The sequence below is a fragment of the Callithrix jacchus genome, chromosome 14, assembly GCF_049354715.1.
Source record: "Callithrix jacchus isolate 240 chromosome 14, calJac240_pri, whole genome shotgun sequence".
NCBI classification, from domain to species: Eukaryota; Metazoa; Chordata; class Mammalia; order Primates; family Cebidae; genus Callithrix; species Callithrix jacchus.
The window spans coordinates 113,506,992-113,529,242 of NC_133515.1; the positions used below are offsets into that span (position 1 = coordinate 113,506,992).

The 22,251-nt window shown below is 51.3% G+C and overlaps 1 long non-coding RNA gene across 2 annotated transcripts; it reads left to right on the forward strand.

The window, feature by feature from the left end:
- The first annotated feature begins 574 nt into the window (after positions 1–574).
- Positions 575–7,782, forward strand: LOC144579199 (uncharacterized). Of its 2 annotated transcripts, XR_013526226.1 has the most exons (5): positions 575–737; positions 2,135–3,933; positions 4,052–4,224; positions 5,309–5,537; positions 6,033–7,782. It is a non-coding gene; the product is annotated as an uncharacterized LOC144579199 (long non-coding RNA). The 2 variants fall into 2 exon arrangements; XR_013526225.1 differs by having other exon boundaries at positions 2,135–4,224.
- Positions 7,783–22,251: the final 14,469 nt, after the last annotated feature.

Genomic DNA, 22,251 nt, shown 5'->3' on the forward strand with positions numbered 1-22,251 from the left:
CAGCATCGAGTGCCTCGGCTGGCTCCCCCATTGTAAAATATTAACTTAAGTATTTACACTTGGTAACTTACTTACCATAGCTTACAGGGCGTGACTGTAACTTACTTACCATGGCTTACAGGGCGTGACTGTAATCTACTTACCTTGACCTATTGGGCGTAACCTACTTACTGGAAGTAACCTACTTACTGGGCGTAGCCTACTTACTGTGCTTAACTTACTTACTGGGTGTAACTTGCTTACTGTAACTTAAGTACGTTAATCTAGTGTAAACAACTTTAACTTCAGAAAAGTATATAATGAAACACATTGCAAAAATAAAATTTCTGCATGAGCATAGCGTATGTAGCCCTCCAGACCTCGCCTTTTCTATCTCCTTTTTTTCCGGCGCGCGCTCTCTTCCAGGTTTGGGACCCTCTTGCTGGACGAGATTCCCGGGCTCGAGTTCAGTTCACAACATGTGCTCCCGGGACATTTGGAGAATCAGATTTAAGAATAAAATATTTACTGGGGTGTGAGATCAAAACTCAGAAGCAAACAGTATAACCTGGGTTTAGCCTGGAAAAAAAGACTCAGTCTGAGGCCAAAGATCACTCCTGAGGCATCTGTGAGCATTCTGCACCAGAGCCGGGACCAGAGGGTGAGGAGGCCAAGAGGAGGCTGCGCCCCAGGGTCCCGGGTAGGAAGAGGAGTCCCGGGTGCTGAGGCAGACGGTCCAAGGTGCTGCTGATTCGGAGGTGAGCGAGGCAGGCACTCGTGCAGGCCTGGGAGGACAGCTCCTGAGCATGGAGTAAGGACAAAAGATGGTGGACGGGGCTCAGGGTCTTTCTAGTCAACCTGCTTTTGAAACCTCTCTGGCACCTGTGCTGAGCTCTGATGGATGGAGAAGGGGCCGGTTCCCCAGCACAGGCCCGGTGAAGGCTCTGAGGCTAGGGATACAGAAGCCTCTATATGGGCCAGGGAGGCGTTTACAGGCCAGGCTGGTTTTAGGAAAATGCTCCCATTCCTTAAGAATATTTGGAGCAGATGATCTCAGGGAGGTGCTGCTGGGCCGGGAGCGGGCTGTGTGGTGGTTTTTAACAGCCAGGACAGACGACAGAAATGGGCAGGAAGAAGGCAGGACAGAGAGAGAGGGCACGGGGGCCCATCTCCATTTACACAGCCAGCGTCCTCAGAAGGCACAGCCTGGGGTGGGCAGTGCCCAGCCGGGTGGCTCCGTGTCTGCTCCTGTTGGTGCTGCTCTGGACTGAATATCAGATTTGGGGAATGGATTTTTGTCGGGGGTGGGGGGGTGGAATAACCTCCAGAGTGAGCCCACCCCGCAGGAAGGGAGGTGGGAATTGTCCCGAAAGTTGGGGGAGATTTTCCACAGGAAACCTTGGGAGAGACAGCAAGCAGCCAGGCTTGGAGCCTGGGGTCCTGGGAGCCCCCTGCATGGGGTTCAGGCTAGGTCTCACACTTGTCCTGGGAGGACTGACCAGGTTCGGGTTCTCTGCTCTCACCCACTAATTCTAGACCTTCAGGATGGTCTGTGACATCCACATTTGACCTCTGCTCATGGTCCTGGGGGTGCAGCGGGCAAGTGGGGAAGGAAACCTGATGAGCGGGTAGTGCTCGCTGAGACCATGGGCTGGGACCCCTGTGAGAGCCCAGCAGGGCAGCGCCCGCAGGGGGTGAGAGTATGCTGGCGGGTACAGAAAGGGAGCAGGGGCCCCCAGAGGATCCAGCCCAACTTGGAAGAAGGAAGCCTCACTCCCCAAGAGACCCAGTATCTCCCAGACCTGTGCCCTCAGCCCAAAGCCTGGTCAGGGCAAGGACACCAACCCAACAGGTCGGGGGGTTCTCTTGGAGCAGTGCCCGCAGGGCAGGAAGGAGGGAAGCAGGGGACGCCTGGACGCGGGAGTGCTGGGTGGCACCGTCATCACTGTCACAACCCTGAGGACTGCACCAGGAATCATGGGGTTCCTCCCAGCCGCCCTCAGAACGAAACCCTGCACGGCTGACAGGGGCCTGTGAGCCCAGCGAGTCGCCTCCCCCTCATCTAATCTGGGGCCAACACACTTTCCTATGAAGTTTATATTTTTTCCTACCTTGACTCACACATTCCTGCCATTGTGTATCTGTGTGTTCATAGATTCATGCAGATGAGAAACCTCCAGGCTTTTTCGGAAGAAAGGTGACATATAAACACAAACGGAAGAAGGCTGCGTATCCACCAGCGAGAGCACACTTCGGAGCGCGACACGCTGCTCAAACCCACGAGTGATTATTGTGTAACAACTTCACCTATCGCTAACTGAGCCCGCTCTATTTTTAATGAATTGGAAGTTTCTCTGTACCGTTTAAGATAACGGGATCTTCAAGCTGTCAGATAAAGAAAGGCTTATTGCAACACCTGTTAGCCCTCACTTGTAAGCCACAGACTTTACTTAGATAAATGGCATGAACTTGGCTTATTTTTATGAATAAGGGATTCATATCTGTTTATTCTGCCATGTTGTGACTGTTTTCCTTTCCTTTTCTGCCTTCTCTATGTCTCTGTGATTGTTTTTTTTCTTTTTCTTTTTTTTTGAGACGGAGTTTCACTCTTGTTACCCAGGCTGGAGTGCAATGGCGCGATCTCAGCTCACCGCAACTTCCGCCTCCTGGGTTCAGGCAATTCTCCTGCCTCAGCCTCCTGAGTAGCTGGGATTACAGGCACGTGCCACCATGCCCAGCTGATTTTTGGATTTTTAGTAGAGACAGGGTTTCACCATGTTGACCAGGATGGTCTCGATCTCTTGACCTCGTGATCCACCCGTCTCGGCCTCCCAAAGTGCTGGGATTACAGGCTTGAGCCACCGCGCCCGGCCTGATTGTTTTTTGTTTGTTTGTTTGAGATGGAGAGTGCAGTGGTGCAATCTGATATCGGCTCACTGCAACCTCCGACTCCCTGGTTGAAGCGATTCTCCTGCCTCAGCCTCCCCAGCAGCTGGGATTACAGGTATGTGCCACCACGTCTGGTGAATATTCGTATTTTTAGTAGAGATGGGGTTTCACCATGTTGGCCAGGATGATCTCAATCTCCTGACCTTGTGATCTGCCTGCCTTGGCCTCCCAAAGTGCTGGGATTACCGGCGAGAGCCACCACGCCCGGCCATCTTTGTGATTCTTTAGACCATAGTCCGCTGTTACAGCCCCAGGCTTAGCATAGGGAATGGGACGGAGGGGCTGGGAGATGCTTATTGAATGTTTGGTGCAAAATGAAGTGGGGGGAAAGCACAGGAGTGAGTTGTGGGGCGAGGGGCGGCTGTGAGGGAGCGTGACCTCGCCTCCTGGTCCTCCAGCGTCTAGGGACAGTGGCAGAAAGAGGAGAAGAGTGACCAGTGGGAGGGAGGGTGTGAAGCAGGCCTCTGAGCACGAAGACCCCATCTCCACAGGAGGAGTGGAAGGGAGTGCGTCCACGTGTGGCTGCGGCATGGAGGCCGAGGGAGTGCGAGGATTATGAGCGGCTTGGTGATTCCCTCCCTCTCCCACTGCCACAGGATGAGGCCACACGAGGTCTGGCAACAGCGGTGGCTCCAGCTGAAGAAAACCCTGGGTGGTCACATGGGCGTGGTGGGCAGCTGAGTTCTCTGTCCATTTCTTTCCAGCAAACACTGTTTGCCTGACTCAGGCTGGTGAGGACATAGAAGAGGGACCCGTTCTGCGTCTCAGGCATTTCACACCTGTGGTGACGCGTGTGGTGAAGCTCTTACTTGGTTCTGTGGGTTCTGCTGGGTTCTGCTTTGGTGTGAAGCTCTGCAGATGTGCAGAGGGATCAGCTCTGGTTTCTGATCAAGCAGGAAACCCCGCGTTCTCACTTAAAAATGAAACTGGAAGACGGCACAACTTTCTAGCAACGCTCCAATGGCCAGACACGGGACAGGAAGATTTGTAACAGAAAAATATACGGTGAAATGACATTTCCTGTGTTTTTTTGTCTAACCAGTCAGAAAAGTTCCCATGAGTGAGAGACGGTTCCTGAGGAACACGCTACTGTATTTATTGAAAGGTCTTCACTGATCTCCAGGTTTCACACACAGGAGACAAAACCATGGCTGTGAGGAAGAACTTGGAAATCCCAGACCACGACGGAGACCCAGTCCTGCAGTCCGACAGGATGACGCGTCCAGGCTTACAGTGTCATCGCTTGTCTCAAGGCGCCTCAGGAGTTAATGACGGGAACTTTTTGGTTTTAATAAGGTGGGTTCTGTGCTGAGGTCTGATGGGTTTGCAGGGTTTGGAGGGGACGACTGAGGGGCGTCGGCCTTGAAATTTGTGGCAATCACTTAATTTACCAACGAGGAATTGCATTGCTGGGAACTGGCGGGGCAGTTTTGTGAAGAAGGAAGGCAGGAGGGAGGGAGAGAGAGAGAAGAAAAAGGGGTGATAGTTTTTATGGTTTACAAATTTCATGGAGAAGGAGCCACGGAGTAAGTGCGTGCGTGTCGGATGGCTCGTGGGGAACCACAGGCTGCTTTTTGGATTGCTGTGGAGAGCCGCCGCAGTAAGCTGGCCTCACTGTGGGAACGGCGGCCACGGCTGCACAGCCCCTGCGCCAGGAATCTCACGGGATCGACAAGCCTAAAGCTGCCACCGTTGGAAATTTCCGGAAGAGCATGGCTTTGTCAGGTGTTCTTGGCAGTGAAATAGTTTCACAAACTGCACAAGCAAATAAGTGACCTCTGGTTAGTTGATATTCATTCTCCCCCTTTGCTTTGATTTTAAACCTCTTTTGGAGGGATATTTCCTTGGTTTCTTTTGTTAGAAAAGTTTCTTCCCCTAAGAGAAGAATATTTTCAGTGCTACAAACTCCAAAGCATAAGGACTTTGGAAGAACTTTCTGTTGAAACACAGAACTTAGACAGCAAGGTCCGCAAATCTTAGCTTTTAGCCCAGTGAGGTCTGACAGTAACACCTTCAAGCAGTCTCCACTCAGTCAGGACCGAATCCAGCGTGCTGCACATTCGTTACCACAGATCCATCTTGCCCAGTTTTATGAACTCCATGCAAATAAAACCACACAGCCTGTGGTTTTCCATGCGTGCCATTTTCCACTTAATGTCCTGTCTGTCGTTCATTCGTGTGGTTTTGGGTGTCTATGTTTATTTATTTTTTTGTCGTTGTTCTGTTGTGTTTCATTTTAAATACACATTTACTCCATTGCTGCTTCTCCATAAATTTCCTAAACCATAAAGACTGTTCTTTCTCACATGCCGTTTTCTTCTCTCTCCCTCTCATAATTTATTTAACGAATCAAGTACTGATGGATAGTTTTTGGTTTTAGGCTATGACGAACAAGGTGGATACAAACAAGTCTTCTGGTGCACCTGTCTAGAAGTGAGGCTGCTGGGTGTGACAGGACTCATGCATGCTGTGGTATAAGGCACTATCGAAATGTTTCCCCAGTGGTTTTACTGATTTACACTCTCACCAGTGAAGGATCAGAGTCCAGCGGCTCCAAGTCTTTCCCAGCATGTGATGTTCAAGTGCGGGCGTTCTGGCAGTGAGGAATGGTATTTCACCGCGGCTTTAATTTGCATTTGCTTGATGATTAATGAGGTTAAGCACATTCAGATGTGCATATTGGTCATTTGAACATCTTTTGTGAAGTGCTTGCTTAAGTCTTTTTCTCATTTAAATTCTCGTGAATTTGTTATTGATTTGTAATGTTTTATATTACATATATATCCACATATATATATATTTATGTATGTCCTTAAATTTTAGATGAGTTATATTTCAGAAATATATATATATATATATATATTACATTTCTTCTCTCAATTACTGCCTTTTATTCTCTCAATTGAGCAGAAGTTCTTAATTTTCATCAAGTCCTATTTGTCAACCTTTTCCTTTGTGGGTGGGCTTTTGTGTCCTGTTTAGGAAAGCTTAATGAACATTTAAGATATTTTCCTATGTAATCTTCTAGAAATTTAACAATTTCACCTCTTATTTCCCAGTTTGATAGTAACTTGGAAATGATTTTCAAATATATCATATTGCAGGGATTCAGGTTCATGTTATTACTCACACATAGCGGACCTGGCGATTGTCAGCCGAAGAAAGAGGAAGTTCATACATTTGGAAAGGAGGGCTTTGTTTCTTGTGAAGAGTGCAAGAGTGGCCATTTTGACAGGCTGGGAAGTGAGGCCTCCAGTCAGAAGTTGGAAACAGATACTTCATGGGTGGAAAGAATAAGACAAAAATTTATTCCGAATGGGACATCCAATATACATACTCAATAAGCTACAAAAACCATGAACATTTATGGAAAGAAGAATGTGCACACGCGCACCTGAGCATCCTGCTTCTCTGTGGGTCGCATGATCAAAAGCTGGCGGTGTTAGCCTGAGCTGAGGGTGGCGTTTTTGGCCCTCTGACATCAAAAGGTGACGCAGAGGATGTGAAAACCCTCCCTGAACTCTCTGCAGAGTGCCAGAGCCACTCCACGGCCAGTGGTCTCCGATCAGGAAGGAAGGCTGTTGGTTGCTGAGTCAAGATCCTAGAGAGGGAGGGTGAGTGATGAGGCCGGTGAGTCAGCGGTGCAGCAAGTCTCCCAAAGGGCTGGTGTCTGTTTCGCTCTTAGGGAAGACTCGTGGCGGTAGCGAGGGAGGGGTGCAATGAGGCGCATCCCACCTCCCATCCCATCATGGCTGGGAACTCAGTCCAAGTGTTTCTGGGGTCCCCTTGGCCAAGAGGAGGGCTGTTCAGTCAGCTGGGGGGCTGCAGATTTCGCGTCTTCTCCCCACAGCCCTGCACTCTCACCTCAGCCGTCATTGAGTGGCTGTACATGTGTGTGTCTCTGTTTCCAGAATTTCTACTGTGATTTGTTGACCTTGAGCAACACTGTGTTAATTGCTATTGGCTGATAAAAGCTGTCTTGATGTCTGGTAATGAGAACGCTTCGGCTTTGTTCCTCTCCGTCAAGACTGTCCTCGCTGGTCTGGCCCCTGTGGCTTTCCATATGTATCTTAGTATCCACTTGTCAATTTTCACCAAAAACAACCCTAAAGCCTGCGGGACTTTTGACGGGTATTGTGTTGAATCTGTAAGTCAGTTTGGGCTCACCTGACAATTTTGACATTTAATCCTCCAGTTTGGGAAAGTAGTGTATGCCTATCTTTACACAAACTTCTTTAATCGGTTTCAAGAACATTTTTTTCAGTCTTTTATAAAAGTTTTGCAAATTTTTGTTAGATTTATTTCTTGGTATTAATGTTCTTATGGTATTGCAATTTTTTTTTAATTTCACTTTCTAGATATGCTGGTATATAGAAATGCAACTGAATTTTGAATGTTGAACTCATATCCAGCTATTTTAAGTCACTTATTGATTTAAATATAGTTATTTTGAAATTCTACATTCAAAATATTTTTGTTTGGATAAATAATGAAGGTTTTGCTTACTTCTAACTCTGGCTTTTAAATTCCTTTTCTTACCTCACCGTCTCAGTTAGTACTTCCAGTACAATACTGAAGGAAATGGAGATTGTGGAAATCCTTGTCTCATTTCCAGTTGTTAGTCGTGCCTTTAGAATGTTCCACTATTGCACAGATATTTTTGTAAATAGCCTTTGTCATATTTGGGAAATATCCTAACGCTTATGGTTAACTGAGGTTTCTTTTTGTTTTTTATGTAAATCATGAATAGATGTTGAGTTTTATTATATAATATTTCTGCAGTTATTGATATTATCATCTGGTTTTTATCCTTTATTCTGTTATGTTGCTTTAGTATGACTGATTTTAAATATAAAACCCGTTTCCATTAATAAAATACATCCTACTAGGTTTAACATATGATTCCTTTTACACAATATTGTAAATAATAATAACTTTTTATTCTTATGAAATTTTTTTTTTTTTGAGACGGAGTTTCGCTCTTGTTACCCAGGCTGGAGTGCAATGGCGCGATCTCGGCTCACCGCAACCTCCGCCTCCTGGGTTCAGGCAATTCTCCTGCCTCAGCCTCCTGAGTAGCAGGGATTACAGGCACGCGCCACCGTGCCCAGCTCACTTTTTGTATTTTTAGTAGAGACGGGGTTTCACCTTGTTGACCAGGATGGTCTCGATCTCTTGACCTCGTGACCCACCCGCCTCGGCCTCCCAAAGTGCTGGGATTACAGGCTTGAGCCACTGTGCCCGGCCATGAAATACCCTTTTTTATCTTCAGTAATACTCTTTGCTTTAAAGCAGGAGTGTCTGACCTTTTGGCTTCCCTGAACCACATTGGAAGAGGAATTGTCTTGGGCCACACATAAAATACACTAACATTAATGATAGCTGATGAGCTAAAAAATATAATTAGAAAAAAATCCCCTAATGTTTTAAGAAAGTGTAGGAATCTGTTTTGAGCCACTTTCGAAGCCATCCCGGGCTTCGCGGGGCCCACGGGCAGAGGGTTGGACAAGCTTGCAAAGTCTGTCTTTTCTCTTCATTGGTTACATCAGATTTTAAAACTTTTGAATTTTGTGGTATATCCTGTTGAGTCTTTTCCCCTGTTACTTCTTTGTGCTGATGTTTAAAGCAGCTCTGTGATAAGCAGTGGGGTCGTTCATTCTATCGAGGAGTGGAGCGGTCATCTTTGTTTTCACTTAGCATATTCAGTCCGTTCACAGTTTACACCGTCACTGCTGTATTTTGTTTTAAATCCTCCGTCCATTATTTTCTATTTGCCCATGTGCTTTCTGTTCCTTTTCCCCTTGTGTGTTTTATGATTGAATCAAGATTTTTATTACCCTATTTCTGCCTCTCGTCTTCTTGTTGACATTTTTGCTGTTATTTCAATGGTTACTTTCTACCAAAACTTCACCGCTGACACCCTCTGCCCTAAACTGTGACATTTACATGTGCATGAAACACTTTTATTACTGTCTTAAATATTAGATCCTTACGTAGGTTTACTTCAAAAATGTACCCTTTTGTGTGTCCTTTCTGACTTTTAGCATTTCCTCTCTTCTGAAACACTTGTCCTCCTGCCTCCTGTCCGTGAGCTCTGGTTGTCTGCGAACACCTTTGTTCCCACCTTCCTTTCGGAAAACCATCTCTACTGGGCATGGATCATTGTTTGTGATCTGTAAGCCCGTCAGTGCCGTAACTACATGCCTTTGGGTTCTGTCTGTTTAGAAGTGAACTGACGCTCTAACTGTGGCTCTTTGAAAGAGTCGTGTTATCTTCTCTCGGTCCTTTTTTTTTTTGAGATGGAGTTTTGCTCTTGTTACCCAGGCTGGAGTGCAATGGCGCGATCTCGGCTCACCACAACCTCCGCCTCCTGGGTTCAGACAATTCTCCTGCCTCAGCCTCCCGAGTAGCTGGGATTACAAGTAGGCACCACCGTGCCCAGCTAATTTTTTTGTATTTTTTTTTAGTAGAGACAGGGTTTCAATCTCTTGACCTCATGATCCACCCGCCTCGGCCTCTCAAAATGCTGGGATTACAGGTGTGAGCCACCGCGCCTGGCCTTTCTTGGTACTTTTAAGGTTTATCTCTTTGTCTTTGGTTTTCAGATTTATTCTCATGTCACTAGTGTCAAAAGCTATGAAAAGTCTGAGGTTTTGCTCTCCCTGTTCCTGAAGTCCTAGGTGAGTGTGGCTATGGGTCTGATAAGGAGCTGGAGCTCAGGGGCTCTGGGTCCCACCACGGACTGTGGGACCCACTGGCCTTTTCCCTGGATGCTGAGCAGACCTGCCTTTTCCTCTCCGGAGGGAGGCACTATCTTCGTCTCCCAAGGCTACTCACTGAGCAAACATACTTGAAGAGAGGGTGGGGGGCCAGTGGGTCTCAATGGCCCAGCCGGCAGCCCACTAGGGGCCCCAGGATCCACGTGGGGAGCTGTCTCCACAACAGCCGCCATTGTTTACACACTGTGTTCACATCTGGTGAATTTTCCCATGAGGATGCCCGCGACTGTGATTGATCTGACAGATAGGAACCACACCCACTCCATCTGTGCCTCGCAGCCCTGAATTCAGGCCACTGACCACAGGCCACTCGTCCAAGGGCGCTGGGCTGACGGTGGAGGGAACCCGTGTGCACTCAGTCCCTTCCCATCATTGAGTGCCAGAGGCGCCCTTTCTCCCAGCTGACTTCCCTAAACTTTGTGATTCTTTTTTTTTGAGACGGAGTTTCACTCTTGTTACCCAGGCTGGAGTGCAATGGTGCGATCTCGGCTCACCGCAACCTCCGCCTCTTGGGTTCAGGCAATTCTCCTGCCTCAGCCTCCTGAGTAGCTGGGATTACAGGCACGTGCAACCGTGCCCAGCTAATTTTTTGTATTTTTAGTAGAGACGGGATTTCACCATGTTGACCAGGATGGTCTCGATCTCTTGACCTCGGGATCCACCCGCCTCGGCCTCCCACAGTGCTGGGATTACAGGCGTGAGCCATCGCGCCCGGCCCTGTGATTTTTCTTTAACATGGTCCTCCCTTCACTTTTATTTAAATTTTCTCCCTTCTAATTCCTTCACAAACTGTATCGACCCATGAGACCAAAGCCCCAGATAAACTGAAAAACGATGTCCTGGAAGGATGAATCTTCAAGCCTTCTAGGGAGATACGTGAATGAAACACTCAGACATCCTTTGATTACAGAATCTCAGCTTCGTAACATGATTCCCTTCCAATTGTGTCTTAGAAAAGTCTCTCACATTGCCCTTGTCTGAATGTTGGTGTCTGCCTCTAATTCCTGCGGGGACCTAACCCTCAAGGTAGCAGTATGAAAAGTTGGAATCCCTGGAAGGTGCTGGGGTCACGAGGGTGCAGCCCTCATAAGTGGGGTTAGTGCCCGTACAGACAGGACCCTGAGGGCTCCCTCGCCTGTCCCGCCATGTGAGGACACTGTGAGAAGGCACCATCTGCCAACCGGAAATTGAGCCCTCCCCAGACATCAGCCCTGGCAGCCCCTTCATCTTGGACGTCCAGTCTCCAGAACTGTGAGCAACAAATGTCTGTTTTTACTAAAGCCCCTCATCGAGGGCACTTAGTTATCACAGCCCAAACAGAAAAAGACCCACGTTTATCCCATGTCCACTAAACGGGTTTCCTCCTTCTGTCCATGAGGCCACTGCTCTGACATGCCCCAGAAGGAGGTGAGAGCGTGGCATTTCTGACTAATCTTATGCTCATCTTACCCTCACGTTGCAGCTTGTCAGGTATTCCTGAGTCCCCTCCGCAGAGGGTCCCCCGTCTCCTCCTCCTCCTCTGCCCCTCACCACCTGTCTGCCCTGCCATCATCTCCATCCTGTCCGGCCTCCCCCAGCCTCGGTCCCCTCCACCTGTCTGGAGGATGCTCTGGGTCTGACCCCTGCCTGCTTTTTTCTGTATTTGTTTTGTTGTTTTTTTCCTACCAACTTTCATTGGAGCTAAAGTGCCTTGTAGACCGTCTGTCTTTGCCTATCTGGGTGGCCTTGTCTGTGGCTCCCTTGGCTGGTTGCTTGGTGCTTTGCACTTTATTTTCTGTCTTCCATACGCCTGACTCTTCTTTGCTTCTAGGTATTTAAATCTGCCTTTCTGCTCCCAGAAATCCCTTCCTGGCGTTTGCACCTTTCCACACTCTGTCCACCCTTTCAGAGTCAGTTCAGAGGTCACTTCTTTCGGTCGAGCTTCTCCTCTCCGACTGAAAATGATTTCCCCATTCTCCAGGACCCTTTTCCAGTCGTACGCCATGTTTTTTTCGCATCAGAAACATTCTGGCTTTGATAATTTGAAAAATGTTGTCTGCTGGCATCTTACCGACTCCCCGGTTGACTTGGGAGGTGGGGTTTCCGGTGTGTTTCCCGCCGAGCGGGGCTCACAGCTTGCTTTCTGCCTGCATGGGGCTGCTGCCCAAGGATACTTGTTACACTGAATATTTTTCAATCTAACAACCAAAACAAACGTGGGTTTTTTTCCTGCCTCGTTACTATAAACCTTCTAAACATACTTTGTTTGCAATGTGTAATTGCATCAACTTATTCGGGAAATACCATGCTCTTGTGTATTTTAGGTTCGCAGATGGACACATCATTCCCAGCGCCGTATGGACCGCACGTGCAGTTTCCATTGCATTAATATTCACTGTCTTTGTAATGCAGTGTTGAGTCTGAGCTCACTGGTTAATTTCACGTGTATGATAAGGCATCCCACACTTCTTAACCACACTTTTTTGCAAGACTGCTGTAACTACTTTAATCGATGCCTTTCAAGGTACCCAGGCTCTGGAAAGGAGAGTGGAAATTGAGAGGATGAGCGGAGCCAGCTTCCTGAGGGAGGACCCTGTCACGGCACGGGCTGGGAGGCCTCCGTTACCCCTACCTGGCATCCACACGGGTAATCTGTCCTGTGGCAGTGGAATCTGTCTCGGGATACCCAGTATTTCTCTCCGTGATTTCAAAGTGCAGATTGGGGTGGAGAAGGCAGCAAGTCGCGGGACCTTCCTGGGCAGAGAGGCTCCTGGGCAGTGTGGGCATCCGTGGGGGTCCCAGACAGGGCATCCCCGCAAGTGTGGGCATCCGTGGAGGTTCCGGACAGGGCGTCCAGCAAGTGTAGGCATCCGTGGGGGTCTCGGACAGGGCATTCCCGCAAGTGTGGGCATCCGTGGGGGTTCTGGACAGGGCGTCCAGCAAGTGTGGGCATCCGTGGGGGTCCCGGACAGGGCATTACCGCAAGTGTGGGCATCTGTGGGAGTCCCAGACACGGCGTCCCTGCAAGTGTGGGCATCCGTGGGGTCCCGGACAGGGCACCCTGCAAGTGTGGGCATCCGCAGGGGTCCCGGACAGGGCATCCAGCAAGTGTGGGCATCCGTGGGGGTCCTGGACAGGGCATCCCCTCAAGTGTGGGCATCCGTGGGGGTTCTGGACAGGGCGTCCAGCAAGTGTGGGCATCCGTGGGGGTCCCGGACAGGGCATTACCGCAAGTGTGGGCATCTGTGGGAGTCCCAGACAGGGCATCTCCGCAAGTGTGGGCATCCATGGGGTCCCGGACAGGGCACCCTGCAAGTGTGGGCATCCGCAGGGGTCCCGGACAGGGCATCCAGCAAGTGTGGGCATCCACGTGGGTCCCAGACAGGGCGCCCTGCAAGTGTGGTCATCCGTGGGGGTCCCGGACAGGGCGCCCTGCAAGTGTGGTCATCCGTGGGGGTCCCGGACAGGGCGCCCTGCAAGTGTGGGTATCTGTGGGGGTCCCGGACAGGGCGCCCTGCAAGTGTGGGCATCTGTGGGGGTCCCGGACAGGGCACCCTGCAAGTGTGGGCATCCGTGGGGGTCCCAGACAGGGCATCCCCACAAGTGTGGGCGTCCATGGGGGTTCCGGACAGGGCATTCCTGCAAGTGTGGGCATCTGTGGGGGTCCCAGACAGGGTGCCCTGCAAGTGTGGGCATCCGTGGGGGTCCCAGACAGGGCATCCCCGCAAGTGTGGGCATCTGTGGGGGTCCCAGACAGGGCGCCCTGCAAGTGTGGGCATCCGTGGGGGTCCCGGACAGGGCGCCCTGCAAGTGTGGGCATCCGTGGGGGTCCCGGACAGGGCGCCCCGCATGCTTTTTACTTTGTTTGTTTTGCCTCCTTGCCTGGCTCTTCGGGAGGCAGGGGCGGTTGAGTCACTGCTAGTCTGAGAACTAAGGAGATCTGGTTACGTACAGTCTTCCCCGTCCTCCTCCGACCTTGAGTATCCAAGGAACAACTTGCAAAGTGTTCTGCTTTCCCAGCAGGAAAGTCCCCTGGGGACGGGTGGACCAGCGTTGGAGGAGGTCTGACTCCTCTCCCAGGGGTGAGATTCTTGAAGCCTGACTTGCCCGAGCTGTTGTTTTCTCTTCTTCTTGGTCACTGCAAATGCAATTATGAAGCATGAGCAACATACTCTGCAGTGACTCCCGACTGGACCTTCCAGCTTCCGTCACTTCCAGGATTGCAGTCCACACAGGAGATTGAGAGGGGAAAAAAGGCTTGGAGGCAAAGACAGCTCTGAGCCCCTAAGGGAAAGCTCAAAGTCGAGGGCTGGGAGGATTTGCGGCTCTGTCAGGGCAGATGAGCTATGTCTACACTGACACTAAGCCCTGCAGGTAATGAACACGACGATCCCGATTATCTATCGCAGATGAGAGTGATGACTGGCTGCAGGTCGGTCCTGGTTTTCCATCGTCCTCCCACATCCCCATCATCATCTGTGAGTTTGTGGCTGCCTGTGATGCTGTGTGCATACAGACACACACGACACACATGTATTCGGCTATGAAGCACGCCTGGGGGAAGATCCGCTCAACCGATGTACTGTCAGGGAGCTCTTCCCCGGGCCTGGTGGCCTCACACTGCAGTGGCCACCACATGCCCTCAGCCTCTGCTGTCGTGGTCTCCCTGCAACTGAGTTTGTTAATTGACATAATATATGTTGAAAATAATTTCATTTGAGAAACAAGTGGCAATTCAGAAGTGTGGATTGCTCAGAGACACTGTATGAGCCCCGGGTAGGAATAAAGGTCTAAGAATCTTGTAAGTGGAACACCCCGAGCCCCTGGTGACGCTTCACGCATCTCCCAGAACCTGCCACCTGGTCTCTGCAGGTAGTGGTCTACTGCCACCCAGATGTGACCCTCCCTGTCTCTTTTGAGATTGGCTCCTACCTCGTCACCCCTACGAGCTGCAGATTGCTGTTTAAGGGAGAACTCTGGGAGGAGAGCCAGAACGGGGAGGTTGAGACATGTGAAACAGGCACAGTGGGTGGGGGCAGGACCGTGGGTGGCTCAGGGGTGGAGGCAGCATCCCTAGGGTGTGGACAGGGGCTGCCAAGTGTGGACAGCTCTCTGTCTCCCCAGGGATAGTCCACGGGACGTGTGCTGGGGCTTCGTGGCCTTATCCCTCTGGCTCCTCTCCCAGGAATGGGAAGGCAGGGGAGGGTTTTCTTTTCTTAGAAGGTGTCTAAGGGCCGGGCGTGGTGGCTCAAGCCTGTAATCCCAGCATTTTGGGAGGCCGAGGTGGGTGGATCACGAGGTCAACAGATCGAGACCATCCTGGTCAACATGGTGAAACCCCGTCTCTACTAAAAATTACAAAAAATTAGCTGGGCACAGTGGCGCATGCCTGTAATCCCAGCTACTCAGGAGGCTGAGGCAGGAGAATTGCCTGAACCCAGGGGGCGGAGGTTGCAGTGAGCCGAGATCGCGCCATTGCACTCCAGCCTGGGTAACAAGAGCGAAACTCCGTCTCAAAAAAAAAAAAAGAAGGTGTCTAAGAAAAAATGTCCATCCATTGTGAATCCAACGTGTGGATTCTTCTCCCTACAGTCCACGCACTGACATCCCAAACCCCAGGATGGCTGCATTTGGGGAGAGGGTTCTAAGGAAGTAAACTGGGTCAGAGAAGGCCCTGAGGGTGGAGCTTTGATCCAATAGGACCGGTGTCCTTAGAGGAAGAGGAGGAGACACCAGGGCTGCGCTCTCTCCACCGTGTAAGGACACAGTGAGAAGGTCTCACCATCTTCAAGCCAGGAGCGGAGCCCTCACCAGACACAGAACTGCCTGGCATCTGGATCGTGGCCCCCCAACCTCCAGACTCAGAGAAACGCATGTCTGCTGATTAAGCACCCATCTGTGGTGTTTTGTTGTTGCAGCTCAAGCTGGCTGAGATGACATAGAAGAACATGTAGAGAGAACATGCCAGGGGACAGCACTGTCAAAGCCTGGAACCCCTGAGACTTCAGGCTGCAGCTTAAAAAGTCCTCCAACAATTGAAAAGATGGAATCTGCCTAAGTGCCCACCAACTAACGAGTGGATGAAGAAATGTGCTGCGTGTACACCGTGGAATACTACTCAGCCATAAAAAGTAACAAAACGATGTCTTCTGCAGCAAGCTGGATGAAGCTGGAGGCCGTTAGGCTGAGTGAAATGACTCAGGAAAAAAACCCAGGTGCCTTCTGTTCTCCCTTACAAGTGGGAACAAGGCTATGGGCACGTAAAGGCACCCAGAGTGGGATAATGGGCACCAGAGACTCCGAAGCGGGGAGGGAGACGGGGGCTGGTGGAGTGAGGGACCTAAAGTTACACCTTGGGTACAATGTGCACGACTGGGTGACAGGTACACTAAGATCCTAGACTTCACCACTGCACCTTCATCTGTGTAACCAAAAACCACTCGTCCCCCTAAAGCTATTGACATTATAAAATTTAAAAAAAATCCCTCCGGCCATCACAGCCCTTGTGACCAGTCCCTTTGCTTGGTCAAGCATCCTGGGTATGGTCAAGGCGATGCCCCCAGGGCCACCTGCTTAGAAATACCTCGTCTTGCCTCAAGCCTCAGGCAGAGCTGTGACCCAGACCCCCGGGGAGGAGGCTCTAGGTGTGCACAGGGAGCACGAGTCCCCTCAGGGTTGGGGTTCTGGCAGACCCTCAGCCCTCACCGCGTGTACTGGAGTTCTGGATTTTTCAGTATACTGGCTGGTTTACTGCTGTGGTGGTGGTTGGTTTACCTCTGTAGTAGCTGGTTCACTGGTGTGATGGGTGATTTTTCAGTGTACTGGTTGGTTTAGCAGTATACTGACTGGTTTACTGGTGTGGTGGTTGGTTTACCAGTGTACTGGTTGGTTTATCAGTGTAGTGGCTGTTTTACTGGCGTGGTGCCTGGTTTGCTGGTGTGGTGGCTGTTTACCAGTGTACTGGTTGGTTTATCAGTGTAGTCCCTGGTTTGCTGGTGTAATGGGTAGTTACCAGTGCAGTGGTTGGTTTACCAGTATATTGGTTGATTTACTTGTATAATGAGTGGTTTACTAGTATAGTGATCAGTTCACTGGTGTAGTGGCTGGTTTACTGTGTAGTGGTTGGTTTACTAATGTAGTAAGTGGTTTACTGGTATAGAGGTTGGCTTACTGATATAGTGGCTGGTTCACTGATGTAGTAAGTGGTTTACTGGTGGAGTGGCTGGTTCACTGATGTAGTAAGTGGTTTACTGGTGGAGTGGCTGGTTTACTGTGTAGCGGCTGGTTTACTGATGTATAGTGAGTGGTTTTCCTGTAGAGTGGTTGGTTTACCGTAGAGATTGGTTTACTGTGTAGTGGCTGGTTTACTGGTGTAGTGGCTGGTTTACTGTGTAGTGGCTGGTTCACTGATGTAGTAAGTGGTTTACTGTGTAGTGGCTGGTTTACTGGTGGAGTGGCTGGTTTACTGTGTAGCGGCTGGTTTTCCTGTAGAGTGGTTGGTTTACCGTAGAGATTGGTTTACTGTATAGTGGCTGGTTTACTGGTGTAGTGGCTGGTTTACCGGTGGTTTAGTATAGCCGGTGGTTACTATAGTGGTTGACTAGGTACAGCAAGGGACACCACCTCCCAGGATTGTGTCAGGGACTCCACTGTGGTCTGGGCATGGCCGTGGCTACTTCAGCACAGAGGGACGTCCCTGGGATGTGGCCTGACGGGGGCTCAGGAACACTGTGGGTGGGAGAGATGAGCAGGGCTTTCAGGGGAGCTCTGGACCATGGGAGCCACCCAGCAACCCCATTCTTCTGGGAACCAGCATTTTGCTGAGAATTGATGGACACAGACACCTCAAGCTTGGGGACCCAACTTCCCAACCAGTGTCCTGCCTCAGGGAGAGAAGTCCATGCGTGGCCTGGGGTACATGAAAGCCCTCCTCATGGCAAACCACAGGCTCCAAGAAGGTTGCTGTCAGCAACTACAGCACCCAGAGCTCTTCCAAGTGAAAACTCTTTCCATTTTGGGGGTTGAGGGAAGTGGATTTGAATGCTGCCAGCAAAAACCAGTTCACAAGGCAGATTTGAATGCCTCTACCTTCTCCACAGGCCATGTGGGCCTGTGGGCCTGGAAGAATTTGTATTCAAGATGGGAGGCTTCTGTCATGCTAAGAAGTTATTACTAGTCACTAGCGTCGGATCCACCCATGGTGAGCAGGATCGTGTTGGAACCCCGCCAGCATCAGATCCACCCACGGTGAGCAGGATCACAGTGGAACCCCACCAGCATCAGACCCACCCACGGTGAGCAGGATCACACTGGAACCCCGCCAGCATCAGATCCACCCACGGTGAGCAGGATCACACTGGAACCCCACCAGCATCAGATCCCCCATGATGATCAGGATCACACTGGAACCCCACCAGCGTCAGATCCACCCACGGTGAGCAGGATCGCACCGGAACCCCACCAGCGTCAGATCCACCCACGGTGAGCAGGATCGCACCGGAACCCCACCAGCGTCAGATCCACCCACGGTGAGCAGGATCACACCGGAACCCCACCAGCGTCAGATCCACCCACGGTGAGCAGGATCACGTTGGAACCCCACCAGCGTCAGATCCACCCACGGTGAGCAGGATCACACTGGAACCCCACCAGCGTCAGATCCACCCACGGTGAGCAGGATCACACCGGAACCCCACCAGCGTCAGATCCACCCACGGTGAGCAGGATCACGTTGGAACCCCACCAGCGTCAGATCCACCCACGGTGAGCAGGATCACACCGGAACCCCACCAGCGTCAGATCCACCCACGGTGAGCAGGATCGCACCGGAACCCCACCAGCGTCAGATCCACCCACGGTGAGCAGGATCACGTTGGAACCCCAGGCTCTATTACGTGTATTGTTATATTATTGCATCTCCACATGAAAGCCAGCAGCGGTTTGAGATTGGAATGTCAGAGATTCTGAAGCCCTCTCGAGGGCCTCCTCGATCTCACCAGAGATGCTGACCCTTAGCTGGGCTCCAGCAAACCTGCCCTGAGCCTTCCCTTCAAAAATTGGGCCCTGGCATGGTCCCTTTCCTCTGTGCCCCCGCCTCCTTTCTGTCACATCTACCCCTATGGCCCATGTGCCGCCATGACAGGCCCACCCTGCCCCATTCTCCCTGCTTTCGCTCCCCCACCCCAAAGCCTGAAGAGTCCTTTGGAGACATCAGCCAGGTTTCCTTTGTTCCTTCTCAGAACCTTCCAGAAGTTTCTGAATCATCTGGGAGGCAATGCTGAGTTCTGCCCAAGCTTTGCAAGCCACAGCCCTGACCCCCGGGTCCCCAGCCCTGGCCCAGCACACAGGGGCTTCTGAGTCTACAGAGGCCTCCACCAGGCACACGTGTCCTCTGCTGCAGGTGATCTGCATGCACCACACCATACAGAGGTCCCCGAAAACATCAGCTGAAGAGTGGCGTCGCTCCCAGATCCTCAGACTTCACGCATCACCCACGCATCTGTCCTGGTGATCTGTGCCCCAGCCTGTGCTCCCAGAGAGCCCAGCACCCGGGGCAGCACCTGATGGAAGAGACATCCACACGTTTGTTGGATGAATAACTTACAAAAAGTTATCTGCTGGCCAAAGGGGCCTCCTCCAGGAGCTCTCTGCAAAGGCGTGCAATGTGTTATGCTCACGAAAGCATATTGTCCAGGGCATGCCTGTGTGTTCAAGTGAAGTGGGACCAGCACGTGCTATGGGAAGGGTCCTTTGCTCTCAAGAAACTGTTAAAAATAATACTAAAGCAGGATCTCTGCTAGTCTTTGAGTTGGAGCACTCCGCAGCTACCCACGTGCTACAGACGAGGGGTTCCTGGAGGAGTGCGGCCTCCTCCTAAGTGGATCCAAGAAGGGATTTCACTTCTGGCCTCCTGTTTGGGGAGCAGGGTGCCTCTGACAAGTCTATGGTGGTGATGGATTCTCTTCACAGGACAACAAATGCTCACATGCATTTTGCACTCAAGTCCGAGGTTGCCAAGGCCTCCTGGGCCAAGCTGTGTTATGGACTGGGACTAGCAGGTGTGAGCTGTGGGCAGCACCCTGTGAGCCCACACCCCAGCTGGCTGACCCTCCGCACTTGGATCCCTGCACTGTGAAGTTAGGTTCCTGGTGTTCTGCTGACCAGACCGTGAGTGAGGGCAGACCACGTGTTGGACACTCAACTGGGGCGTTCTCCTTGGTGTCTGTGGCTGCACGGTGGACTCAGTCACCGTCACTGCCTGGCTCCTAGCAAGCAGGAGCAGGTGCAAGAGAGGAATTAAAACCAAGGAGCTGCCAGAGAAACTGTAAGCAGCCGGCCACGCTCGTCTCCAGGACTCGTTTTTCTGAGGACATCTGGGCTTGTAGTTTTAATTTTATGACACTTATGTATTTTTTGATAATGTAAAAGAGCTCTTGCTTGTCTGATAGAAATAAATTTGGGAAAGCTTCAGGAAGTTCAGACGGGAGCGGCGTGGCTTCCAGCTGCTCCCCTCAAGGGTGTGAGGGGGTTGGGCAGGGACTGGGTCAGGAGGAGGGCAGCAGCTTCCTGAACCCCAGGGGCTGCTTCCGTGAGGGCCTGGCCACCTTCTCTTCATTCTGGTCAATTTATGCTGTTGTGAAGACTAAGCACGATGGAGGTCTGTGTGGCTGTTTCAGAACTGGCCCCTACTGGAGTGCAGCTTGGGTAGAAGTGAGGGGCAGGAATTGGTGAAACCAGGGTGTGCAGACACTTGGCCAGAGGGGGGTCCAGAGGTGACCTGTGTGTTTGCAGAGCGCTTTGACACTTAGAAAGTCTGTCATCTCCAAGACACTGTGAGGAGCTGTGCTCTGCAGCCTCGAGTGCTCCCCGAGGACCTGAGTCTCCTCCAGATCATCACCAGCAAACACGAGCCAGGCTCTCATTAGTGCTGGCACAGCTCTGCCTGGGAACATTCGTGGCATCCAGGAGGTGCCATGTGGACTCAGGAACAGGAGTCAAGGCAGTAGTGAGCGTGGCTGAGGTGGAGAGCGAGCGTGGCCGAGGTGGGGAGCCAGCGTGGCCGAGGTGGAGAGCGAGCGTGGCCGAGGTGGGGAGCCAGCGTGGCCGAGGTGGGGAGCCAGCGTGGCCGAGGTGGGGAGCCAGCGTGGCCGAGGTGGGGAGCCAGCGTGGCTGAGGTGGATCGAAGGACGCACGGCGGTGAGGCTTCTCTAGGGGAGCATTCTGAAACACCCACTAGCTGCTGCCCATTCAAATTCCATCATTGCACATCATTTTCCTCTTAAAATTTAATAACCCAGAACTGAAAAATGTGAGTCACCCATTCAGACCCTTAATGGTTTTATGGAACAAAGCCAAAGCTTATGAAGCAATAAGAATACACTCTGGCTGGGCACACAATGCAACCTTTTCATAAATTGCCTTTTCTTGTTTCTGTCACTGCTATGAGCTGTCACCAAACCTTGCATTCCACTTTGATATTTATGCAAAACATTTGTTTTCTGGCTATAAATCTCTATCGTCTTAGCCCACTCGCCTTTGTTTAATTTCTGTGGTCAGTATGAGCCATCAACACAAATAATAACTTTTCCCTCCAAAGGTTAGATGCACACGACTTACATTTGTGCCTCAGCAAGATGACAGAGGAGGTGTCTGTCCAATGTGAGAAACAGCCAACTTTAAACCGGAACCTGCACCTGCACCTGGAGGACGCCGGGCTGAGGACAAGGAGGCGCAGATGGGCTGGGAGGGGGGCGGGGGGCCTGACCCTCGCAGGGGAAGGGGTCAGTGTTTGAGGTTTGTGTGCGGCAAAGCTTGCCCAGGGTGAGGTCTGGGTGTAGCCTGACTTGAGGAGGTACTCTGCCACTCCTCAAGGCTGTGCCACCCAGAGCCTCCTGTCCGCAACCAACAGGCCTGCTGGCCCATCCCCAGTGGAATTTGGGAGATTCAGGTCCTTGTGTACTTGGAGGGCCCCAACGTTTCCTCCCAGATCATGTGGCTCCTGGTGGAGCAGCTGAAGGATGTGCCCTCCCTGCTGGGCATCCAGCCCCGGGAAACTCCTCGCCTCTGGGAAGCGGCAGGAAGGCAGTCTCACAGAGCCAGCCCAGGAATGAAACACCACCTTTCTGGCATGCCCCGAAATGAGTTCCAGAAGCTGGAAAAACTGATTTCCGTAGGTCTGTGGAAAAATCTTGTGGCGCTTCCTCCACCCTCTAGAAAAATAGGCTTCCCAGCCTGTGTTTCTGCTTGATGGGCCCAGCCAGTGTTTTAGAACGGTGTCTGGTTACCCACCCGGCTGGCCTGCACTGTGTCTGGGGTAATGGGCATAGTGCTGGTTTGTGCTTTGTGAACATGCTGTCTTCACGCTGGGTCACAGGCTGCACTCACGCTGTTCCAGACCTCACGCAGCCCTGCATTAGGGACTGCTGCCCATGCTTTGCGGATGAGTGAACCTTGCTCTGAAGTGCCAAGCGTCCGCGGGGCCCACAGGAGCGGTGGGAGTGTCCCCCACCTGCTGTCAAGGTGGGGAGGGGTCCTGAGGTTTGGCATTAGCTGACTTCTGTGCGTA